This window comes from Lactuca saligna, chromosome 8 (genome assembly GCF_052625555.1).
Source record: "Lactuca saligna cultivar CGN05327 chromosome 8, ASM5262555v1, whole genome shotgun sequence".
NCBI lineage: Eukaryota > Viridiplantae > Streptophyta > Magnoliopsida > Asterales > Asteraceae > Lactuca > Lactuca saligna.
In genome coordinates this window covers 75,015,966-75,027,759 of record NC_136424.1, presented here as the reverse complement: position 1 = coordinate 75,027,759, position 11,794 = coordinate 75,015,966, and positions in this window count along the sequence as shown.

The window sequence follows — 11,794 nt, the reverse complement described above, 5'->3', positions numbered from 1 at the left end:
TCTCATGAACCGTAACTCCGATTGACGAGATTCAAATGTTCTGAAAAGTAGACACAATTTCAGACGACTTTCGTGTTTTGAGAAAATGCTGATTCGAAACGTACTCGGCGAGTTGTATCGAACTTTCGCGATTCTGGACGCGCTAACTTGCCGTACACGGGTTTTAAGTGATGTACTCGGCGAGTAGGTCATTGGACTCGTTGAGTAGCCCCTGTTTTGTGAAAATCTATATAAAGGGACTTTTAGATCGATACCCTAGCATATAGATGAACCCTTGGAGGCCAATTGTCGACTAAAGGTGCTGCTAGAGTGTGGGAAGCAAGGGAATCAACCCTACATTCAATTTTAAGGAGAATCAAGTCAAAATCAAGTTTACTCTTACCTAATCTCTTGTTTGAACTGTGTTTTTACCAATTGATTTCGTTTTTGTGCTTGTTTCTGCTGTAATCATGAGCTAAAAACTCATAACTTCTGTTTGGGTAGAAAATTTTGTGAACATGGATTTATTATTTGAGTAGGATTAAAACTAGTTGGTTTCACACACATCACACTAAGACCCTCTAACACATGCATGGGCTAAATATCACCTTCAAGATCACATTTTTATGCTTCAAGACAGCCCCAAACGTCTGAAAGGATGGCTCAAAAGGATTAGAGTACCACATAATCATAATACCAAGCTCATGGGACCAAAATAACCACAAAAATTTAAGGCTAACAAGATCTAAATGAAATCAACATCAAGTTCAGACATTTATACCTCTAAAGGGTGTTAAAAGATGATGGAATCCTAGATCCAAAGTGTTCCACTCTTCAAGATTGATCTTCTATTCCAACTTGCTCCTTCAAGGACACCCAAGGTAGGGTTCATATATATATATATATATATATATATATATATATATATATATATATATATATATGTGTGTGTGTGTGTGTGTGTGTGTGTGTGTGTGTGTGTGTATATATATATATATATATATATATATATATATATATATATATATATATATATATATGAACCCTACCTTGAAAATTAGGGTTTGAGGATCCACCAGATATGCCCTTCATACACGAAGTATGCCCAACGTACTAAGCTCCACCCAAGTATGCCCAACATACATAACGTATAAGTCCTTAGCCAAAATCACCAAAACGCCATAAAGGGCCAAAATGCAAACAATTATCATACCAAAGGGTTAAAAGATAAATACTTGAAAATCGGGATGTTACAATTCTCCCCTAATTAAATTAGACTTTGTCCTCAAAGTCCTCTCTTGCAACTAACTTGTGGTAGTGATCCGGTATATAACCTCGGGCCACTCAGATGGTTCTCCCCTACACCTGTTCCGAACCAAAAGTCGGCTCATTCAGGCGACTACCTTACCTTACTATCCTTAACCCAATCTTAACGAAACTCATGCACCCCGACCAATAATGAATCCTTTACCCACTTACTTTTACCACTGAAGAAGACCTTCAAAGTCCTACCAAAATTTGGGAATCCAATACCTTGACAGACTCCCAAGTAAGCAACTATCTCGGAACATAGTTATTACAACTACTTTACAAGCTGAACCATGCAAAATCCTTCCGATCCTAACTTACCTTGTTGATATCACCAGGAAACAGAACTCCTGACCATTTACTTCTATTGAACCCTTCACCCAAAAACAAGGTGAATCCCAACACGAGCCTCAACTAGATATCTGTTGTAGACAAAAACACACAATTCCAGCATATCCCACAACTTCCTAGCCATAAGACCTAACTTCTAGAGAAAACCGCAGAGTCAGGTACTTTGAAAACTACAATCACCGAATCAACTCTATCAATATACTTCCTGAAACCGGAAGCCTATCAGATCTAAACTTCATAACCTGTATTCCAAGACATGTATTCATAATGCAACCACTCCGCATGATACTTTCTGAGGCATGAATGATACACCCAACAACCCCTTAACTGCTCACTTATCCAAATCAGCTGATTCATGTAGGTTTTCTTAACCACTCCCGAACAGACACATCGACCAGTCTTTTGGCAGAAGAGCTCTCTCAGATGGCGAAAAAGTGGGCACTCTTTGTCAAACGACCCACAATGAAACAATGGGGTATCACGATTCTCCCATACTTAAATTATGCTAGAATATGACAACTTTAAAATCCATCGATTCCCAAACTAACCTAAACTCCAACACTTGATCCCAACCACTAATATCCCAATACGCAGGAAAAATCTGAACCCACACAACATTCAAAAATCTCAACACATACAATCTGATGACATTGATAATTAATCCATTCATAATAAGAACTCTAATTCAACTGAGCTAATTAAGATAATTCCATTTAAATGATCATCCAATATTACAACTAAACTTTGAAACATAAATAGAAATTTTAGATAACTACCAATACCACCATAAATTCTACAAGAAGAACTGCCAACTCAACGCTCGTTCTCCGGGACTTCGGCCGTCACATGATGGCCGTTGTGCAACTGCCAAGCTAAGGGTGTAGGATCCAACACCTCACCAAAAATGAGAAAATGACAACGAGCTCTGATGTGGTCTTCTTGGCCTCAAGGAAAACAAATTCGTGTACTCTGCCGACAGTCTCTTCCAAAAATGACCCTCCTCGCCACACCTGCGACATACAAAAGATCGACATCTCCCTCCAACTGATCCCAAACTCTGACCAATGGACTTGAACCACTTTGCTACATCTTGGGACTGATTGAAGCATGATGTAGCTCCCATGTTTGGGTCTCTATCTCAATATATCGCCTCCTTGAGGCATTCTGAAGCTCATCGAGAGAACCATAGCACTGGATGGAAAAGAACTATCAAACATCCGACTTGAGCATGCCTAAATACCAAGTCATTTGAGCTTGCTCAGAAGCAGTAAACTTAGGGAAAACATAGCTCTCTCTGTGAACATCTTGGTGATCTCCATCACCAACTTAGTCCCCTATCTCATATCCAAATACTCCTGGGTCAGTCTCTCTCGCTCCACCAATGGGACATATATCGAGCGGAACATCTCATAGAACTGCTCCCATGTTATTGTTGCTCACTACTCTGAGGTGTAAGAACTAGTAACCAATCTCTACCGATCCTTAGCTCCAGACCGAAGAAGGTTTAGAGCCCACTTGACCTTTTGGTCAGCTGGGCAAGAGCAAGGAAAGAAACATCCCTCAAAATTTGACAACCACCTCATGACAATAATCGGATCCTGGACCTTGTCAAACGCTGAGGATTCATATTGTCGAAGTCCTGGTACTAGAAAGATATCCCAGAGCCAAAAGCAGCTGCAACGACAATCGTGATAGCCACAACAGTGACAGCCTCAGAAAGTGCAGTGTATCGGTCATCGAAGAACTCCATCATAACGGTCCTGATAGACCCAACATCTCTGGTATCTGCTCTCGGACAATAGAAAAAACCTCCTCATGAATTATCTCCCTAACTCGGTCCTCTGTCAATCCTGGCCCATCCTGACCACCAACTCCGGCTCCTGACCCTGAACCTCCAATAGCCGCCATGCTTAATATATATCAATTAAAGATCAGACATCACAATATAGTGCTCAACACACCAGATCCTACTCCTATTAGTTCCTTGCCAGCCTCAAAATTCCTCCTGAATCTCATACGGATCATGTGCTTTCATTAGTATGGGCCCATACTACCTTTCACACCTATTCGTAGTTGATTCAAAATTCATCCCAAGGTCCTAAGTCACAGCACTAGACCACTCCTAGGTGTGGTAACTCCCAATTCTCCTATAAGCTACAACTAACATCCTAGGCAGTCTTCCTAGGATTATCCTCGCTCCCGTACCATCGGTTTCTTTTGTGCATGCTTGTTGTATACAATACGAGATCAAATAGATAGTAGAATAATCAACTCTGCCTTAAGTCCACAACCAAACAAGGAACAAGAAGTAAGGCCAAGACGATCAGTATAAGGCTATTCAATCCGACCATATACAACTAATCAACATACACACAACAATCTTTCAATCAAGTAATACAAATCGGGCATGCAACTTCCTATATCATAAGGCATCACAAAATCGGGAATTTCTATTTAACCGTTTCTAAAAGAACCTTATCCACTTGCATGATTTTTCTAACAATGCATATATCAACAAAATCAAAACTCCGCAAACATAACAAGTATGGGTATTTTGGGAACCACTCTCGTGTTTGGGCATTGGCTAATTGTACACACAACATCTTCCTGAAAAAGTAAAAGTTAAGTCAAGGTCCACGTTCCCGATCTGTAACATCCTAAAAATCATGACCAAAAATTAAAATTAAAATTATTAAATAAACCATAGTTATCAAGATCATGTAATCCAAAAACATAAGTCATTGTATCAAATCAGAGTATAATATCAAAACACATGTCAACATATCAGAGTAAAACATCCCAGGCTAAAATCATGGTATGTGCAATGCAGTCATCTCAAGCTCTTCTCCTTGCAAATGGAAGTACCTGAAACCAAAACCAAAAAATCATAAGCAAGAAGCTTCGTGAGTCTCCCCAAAATACCACATACAATACACACAATCACATAAACTGTGCCCCCGCCCCTTCCTCAGGACCTGCCCGGCATCGGACAGAGTCCGACATCAGGCCCTACTTGGCATCGAGCACCGCTCGGTATACAGATTTGTTTCTCGCAAGCCCTACATGTCATTGGTCCCTCTCCTCTATACACATACAGACAATAACACATAATCATGCTAGCACATAAAGAATCATACACAACTCTATATATTCTAGACCTAAGGCCTCGCCTATCATAGGCCCTGCCCCTACTCTGCTATGATGAGATATGGAACCCCATCCACTCGCAGCTAGTGATGAAATACGAGACCCCACCCACACTCATCTCCCTACCAGGCACATACAAGTATCACAAAGACAACAAGTATAACTAAACATGCATTCCTTCATCGGGTACCACCCAACATCGAACCGTAGTTCGGAAACATACATATAAACATTCCTTGGGCCCTACACGACATCAGACTGAAATTCAGAAGCACACAAAAATCCCTCAGGCTTTCCTCGAAATCGTACCGAAGTCCGGAAACATATAAAACAAGCACATGCAAGAATCATGAAGACATCAAGCATACAAACATTCCTCGGGCTTTCCCCGACATCAGAATGAAGTTCGGAAACAAATATACAACTACATTGGGCACTGCCTAACATCGTACCTTAGTCCAAAATATGTGAGCATACATAAACGAGCCAACATTGGTGCCTTTGACCCGTTCCTGCTGGAGGAAAACTCACCTCGCAAATCTTAATGTAGAATCCCACGGATAAACCTATGGCCGCTAGCTAGTAAATCCTCGAACTACTGATATGTCGACTCCACAAGCTACTAATCATCATACAAATTAGATAAGTCTGGGATTCTCATAACTTAACCATAAGTCTTCATTGGGGTAAAAGACCATTCTACCCCTCACATACTCTTTTCCCAAAATGAACTCTACCCAGACCTTGGCCTAAAAGATAAACACTTCCATAAGGCCCAATAATCCTTCTTAGGGTAAAATTACCATTTTACCCCTAATCTAATTTGGTCCATGACCTAGGCCCAAATCCATAACATGAAAGCACAATTCCATATAGTCTTTCCAAGTCCATTAATGTCCCATCAATGTCCCAATTTTCTAAATTGGGCCCAACCCCATATGGGCCTCACTTAAAAGCCCCATGAGTCCTGGTCTAATAATAATAATTTACTAATGTCTCAAAAGACCAAGCCCATTGGGCCCACCAAATCCCAACTACTAATTGGGCCCTTTAAGGCCCAAATTCCAAACCCGACCCATAAAGGCCGAACCCCAACTCCTTAGGCCCAACTAGGAAAATTCAATCAAATTAGTCCATTCATGGCCTAAAACAGAAAGCCTAAACCCCAAACCAAGTCCAAGACCAAAAGCCCAAAAGTCCACTGGTGATACTAACACTACGCCTTCCCTTGTGGAGCGTTGGGCTTTCGTCACCAGACCATCCATCGGGACACTAGGCTAGAACACGCAGCGTTCCCCATCCCTACACACAGCGTTCCTAGCTAGAAACCAAAAATACAATCCAAAGCTCAAATCTTCAAAAATAGCTTCCTACCAGAGTCATAATCTATAAAGTCCTAGAGTTGGCACCTTTGCATGGCCCAAAAGGACCCAAACATCCATTAAGGCTTCCAATCCATAAACCAAGACCCAAAACCTTTCCATGGTTGTTCCTCAACCATCAAGTTACCACTTTTATGACTCTAACAACTTAGAAAACATGAGGATCTTTAATCTTAGGCTCTTGGAGTAGCTCAAACTCCCAAAGAGCATCTGTATGACCATAAGAAGCACAAAATAAGCCCTAATCTAGATCTTAAGCCATATGTTAGCAAGATAGAAACTTAATACCTTATGAGGCTTGCAAATGAGCTGGAGAACCTGGATCCAAAAGCTCTTACTTGGTCAATGAGGCTCTAAGGCGATCACTCTCCTTTAAGAACACCAAAATACACTCCAAGATGGTCTTCCAAGCTCACACACTCACAATTAGGGTTAGGGTTTCGAATAGAGGCTTAGGGTACTGTAGAGGCTGAGAGAATGAAGAGACTTGGGTCTTAAGTTATTTAAATAGTGCAAATTTAGGGTTTTGAGTGCAGAGAACGAACGTGTTACGTTCCTCCCTGGAATACCCTACCACGTCTTGGCCTTCGCATCCAAACCTTATACACTGAACATTGAGCATTCAATATATGAACAACCCGCGTTCGAGTTTTTCCCCCAACACCAAACTAGTAATTAAAGTCCTAGGCTTGAAAAACTTCCAAACTTAATTGATTCAAGCTTATGCATGCCATGTGAATCTTATAATTCCCGAGATGTTACACGATCACAAGCCAACAATCAAAACAAGAACATGACAAATGACCGAGCCCATGTCCCTAAGCCAAACCATTTTATTATACATTATTTTTGAAAAACATTTTGCAAAAACTCTCAGATCCTAGTTTGAGACTGGATTCATACAAGTGTTCCTCTAATTCACTCAAACCAGGGCTCTTATACTAACAGTCACGTCCCTTTTTTCACAACCAAAGTTTTCATTTTTATTAAGGTAAAACTTCCTAATTTATAAATTCATTATTTAGAAAATTGTTTATCCTAAATTACATTTATTCAAAATCATAGTATTATAGAGAATGTGAAATCCTCATTGCTGTTGATGTGTGTATACAGTCTCGCCTTCGCCTTCCCATAATCACCGATGATACCTGAAACAATAAACAACTAGATAAGCATGAAGCTTAGTGATTTTCCCCAAAAATCCCCCATACGATAAACATACAAGCATTCATAATGACTTACAACCTCCTGGTTGGAATGCCTAGGCCCAATCAGTCCCTTGGACTGGAATGCCAACAGGAAACAGATCAAATCAGCCATCAGGATGGATACCCAGGGTTTGTTGGCTTATCGCCTCAACTCGACCGCTCTTCCAGAGCCTCCATGCCTATAGCTTACAGCCGGCCGACACCGGATATCTTGGCCTACAACTGGAAGAACAAGACCCATTAAGGGTCATCAACAAATGGCCTAAAGGCGAAGCCCAACTCAGACATTCCAACCTTTAGTGATCCTAAAGAGGCCACTTGTTACTATTGCAATAACAAGGCCCATTGGAAGAGGATTTGCCCCAAATACTTGCAATACATCAAGAATGGAAAGGTGAAGCCATCGTCGGTAGGTATATACACTATTCAAACTAATAATCACCATCTACTCATTCTTAGGTCTTTGATACAAGATGTAGATTTCACATTTGTTCTGATTTGTTGGGGTTAAAAGAAAGTGAGAAAGTGGAGCATGGGAAGTTGAACCTGATCATGGGAGATAGACGATCTTCTCCTGTTACCAAGATTTAGACTTATCAACTTGTGCTTAGTAATGATTTTAAGATTAGTTTAGTTGATTGTTGCTACTCATTATAAATGACACGAAACATTGTTTCTTTTCATGCATTGTTTAGATAAGGTTTTCGCTACTCTTTAAATTATTTGAATGGTTTAATTATAGTTTATAAAATGGTGTTTTTATATTTGAATCTTTACCTTGTAATGGTGTGTATGAAACCCTGACTTGTGTTGATAGCTTAGGCATTAGTGTATTTCACATTGATTCATCTAATGGTTTAAACAAGGCAAGCTTGTGACATTGTCGTCTTGCGCACATTATCAAGAATCGCATTGCCCCAACTCCAAAAGGATGGAGTCTTGGAATCATTTTACGTAAGGCCAAATGATGGATGCAGATCTTGTCTTTTAGGCAAGATGACAAAATCATCTTTCACTAGATCTTGTGAAAGAGGTGAAGGATTGTTGGATCTCATACATACAGATGTGTGTGGACTCTTCAAATCCACCACTAGAGATGCTAATAGATTTTATATAACATTTACAAATGATTATAGTAGATATAGATATATTTACTTAATCAAACATAAATAAGAAACCTTTGAAAAGTTCAAAGAGTTTAAGCATGAAGTCGATAATTAATTAGGTAGGAAGATAAAGATGCTCCAATCTAATAGAAGATGGGAGTATCTTAGTATTGAGTTCCACAACTACCTCAAGGAATATGGAATAGTTTCACAATTGATTCTTCCTAGGACACCATAACTTAATGGTGTGGCTAAGAGACACAATTGAACCTTGTTGGACATGGTTTGTTCCATGATGAGTCGAGCTACACTTCCTATTTCCTTCTGTAGGTATGCATTACAGATAACAACACATATCCTCAATATTGTCCATACTAAAAACGTTGCCAAAACACCTCATGAAATGTGGACATTGAAAGTTCCTTCGTTAGCACATATCAAAGTTTGGGGTTGTGAGACTTTCATTAGACAAGAGACTCATGACAAGCTATAAGCCAGAAGTGATAGATGTATTTTCATACGCTACCCACAAAAGTCTTTTGGATATTTGTTCTACAAGCCTAGTGAAAACGTGGTATTTGTATCATGAAGAAAAGTCTTTCATGAGAGAGAGAGAGCTCATACTCAAAGAGGATAGTGGGAGCACAATCATCCTTGAAGACATTCAAGAGTCAACAAATGAAGGAAACTTTGAAGACACTAGAGTTCAACTAGAGGAAGAAATTCCAGTTGAACGAGTTGAAACTTCATTACCTCTTCGTCATTGCCACATGAGTTCTATGGTTTCCATATAACTTTATATGGTGATACGTTTATTAGTGATCAAACATTGATAAACTTGAATGAGCTAGCTAACTACAAGCATGCAACGACATCCCCTGAAGCTGCTAAACAGAAAGAGACAATAGACAGCAAGATCAAGCCCATCTATTACAACCACGTTTGGAATTTGGTTGATCAACAACCTGGTCAAAAGTTAGTTGGGTGCAAATGGATCTTCAATAAGAAGACCGACGTGGATGGAAATGTGCACACATTCAAGGCACGACTGGTTGTGTAGGGATTTACTCATACCCAAGGGGTTGAATATGATGAGACCTTCTCACTAGTTTCCTTAATGTGAAGTTGGCCGAAGATATTTACATGAGTTAGCCAAAGGGTTTATAGATGCAAAGCTTCCTAATAGAGTGTGCACGCTGGAATTCCAAGGGTTTTCGTCATTTGACCGCATAACTCTTATTTCTATCTCTAGAATCTTACAACCATTCCCGGATTTGGACAATATTTTATGTGGTTTCACGAATGATCTCGAGACCGGTTAGAGTACTATCGGGTATTTGGTTCTTGGTTAGTTGCGTATCGCCCACTTCAGCCCAGCACAGAGGAGATCTGCACTTACGACCATAGAGAGCTTCAAAGGGTGCAACTTTGATGCTAGTGTGATAGCTATTGTTGTAGGAGAATTCAACTAGTGGTAAATAGGTATCCCAAACTTTGTCCACCAGTCTAAGGATGATATGTTGTATTCATGTCAAAGTTTGTTTCCTAAGGACTTTTGCAGTGATTGCCAAAACCATGAGGTAAATCTACTATCACGGACATAGATAATAGATATTGGCACACTATGCAAGAGTACTATCTCTTTAATGTACGTCCTTGTTAAATTCTCCATTTTATCAGTTACTTTTATTGGCAGGAAGTGTGCGGATTTGGTTAATCTGTCGTCGATTACCCAAATGGTGTCATGACCACCCGTTGTCCTGGGTAACTTAGTTATGAAATCCATTGTAATACGATCCATTTTCAAGTCGGGGATTTCTGGCTGCTGGAGTAGACCCGAAGGCTTTTGGTATTCTACCTTGACTTTGGCACAAGACATTTGTCCACATAGGTAGAAATCTAAACTTTCATTTTAGGCCACCAATAAAGTTTCTTAAGGTCCAGATACATCTTGTCTAAACCCCGGGTGAACGAAGTATCTTGTCTTGTGCGCTTCATTCATGACAACCTCTTTGTAACCACTGAACTTTGGTGTCCAGATCTGGTTCATGAGATATCGGGCTCCATTACCTTTGATTTATAAGTTCTTGTCCATTCCTCTTAAAGATTCACCGGCCATATTTTTGGGTTTCAAGGCCTCACGTTAAGCCTCTTTGATGTGTGTGGACATGTGTGAACGGATAGTCATGGTCAACGTCTTTACTCGACGTCCTGAGTATTCTTTTCTGCTAAGGGCATCAGCTACTACATTGGCTTTACTGGGATGACAACAAATTTCGCATTCGTAATCGTTTAGTAGCTCCACACAACGTCGTTGTCTCATGTTCAGTTCTTTCTGATCAAAGATGTGTTGGAGGCTTTTGTGATCAGTAAAGTTTGTGTATTTTGTACCATACATGTAATGCCTACAAATCTTCAGAGCGAAAAACACTACTCCCAGTTCGAGATTGTGTGTGGTATAGTTGACCTTGTGATTATTATGTTGTCTCAAGGCATAGGATATAACCTTTTCTCGTTGCATAAGAATGCAGCCTAACCTTTGCTTGGACGCATCGCAGTAAACTAAAAAATCTTCTGTACCTTCTGGGAGGGACAACATCGATGCGCTACAGAGGGCTTGCTTTAGTGTCTGGAAAACGGTTTCTTGTTTCTCCTCCCAGCTGAAGGTTACACCTTTCTGGGTCAAGGTGGTGAGTGGCTTTGCGATCTTTGAAAATTTTTGAATGAAGCTCCTATAGTAGCCAGCGAGACCTAGAAACTCATGAATCTCTGTTGGGGTTCGTGGGGTCGCCCTGCTTTCGACAACTTTGATCTTGCAGGGAACAACATGTATCCCTTTCTTGGTGACTACATGACCTAGGAATTCCACTCTTTGAATCCAGAATTTACATTTTGAGAACTTTGCATATAATTTATTTACCTTTAAGGTTTCCAAGACTTGTCGTGAGTGTTGGTTATGTTCTTCCTTACTTCAGGAATAAACTACTATATTGTCAATGAAAACGATAACGAACTTGTCTAAGTAAGGTCGACACACACGATTCATTAGGTCCATGAATACTGCAGGTGCATTCGTTAGACCAAAGGACATCACTACGAATTCATAGCGACCGTAGCGAGTTCTAAAAGCAATCTTTGGAATATCAACCTCCTGGACTTGCAGCTGACGTTATCCTGATCCTAGGTCAATCTTGGAGAAGAAACTTGCCCCTTGAAGTTGATCAAAAAGGTCGTCAATTTGAGGTAAATGGTATCGATTTTTGATAATATGTTGATTCAATTCCCGGTAGTCTATACACATGCGAAACGATCC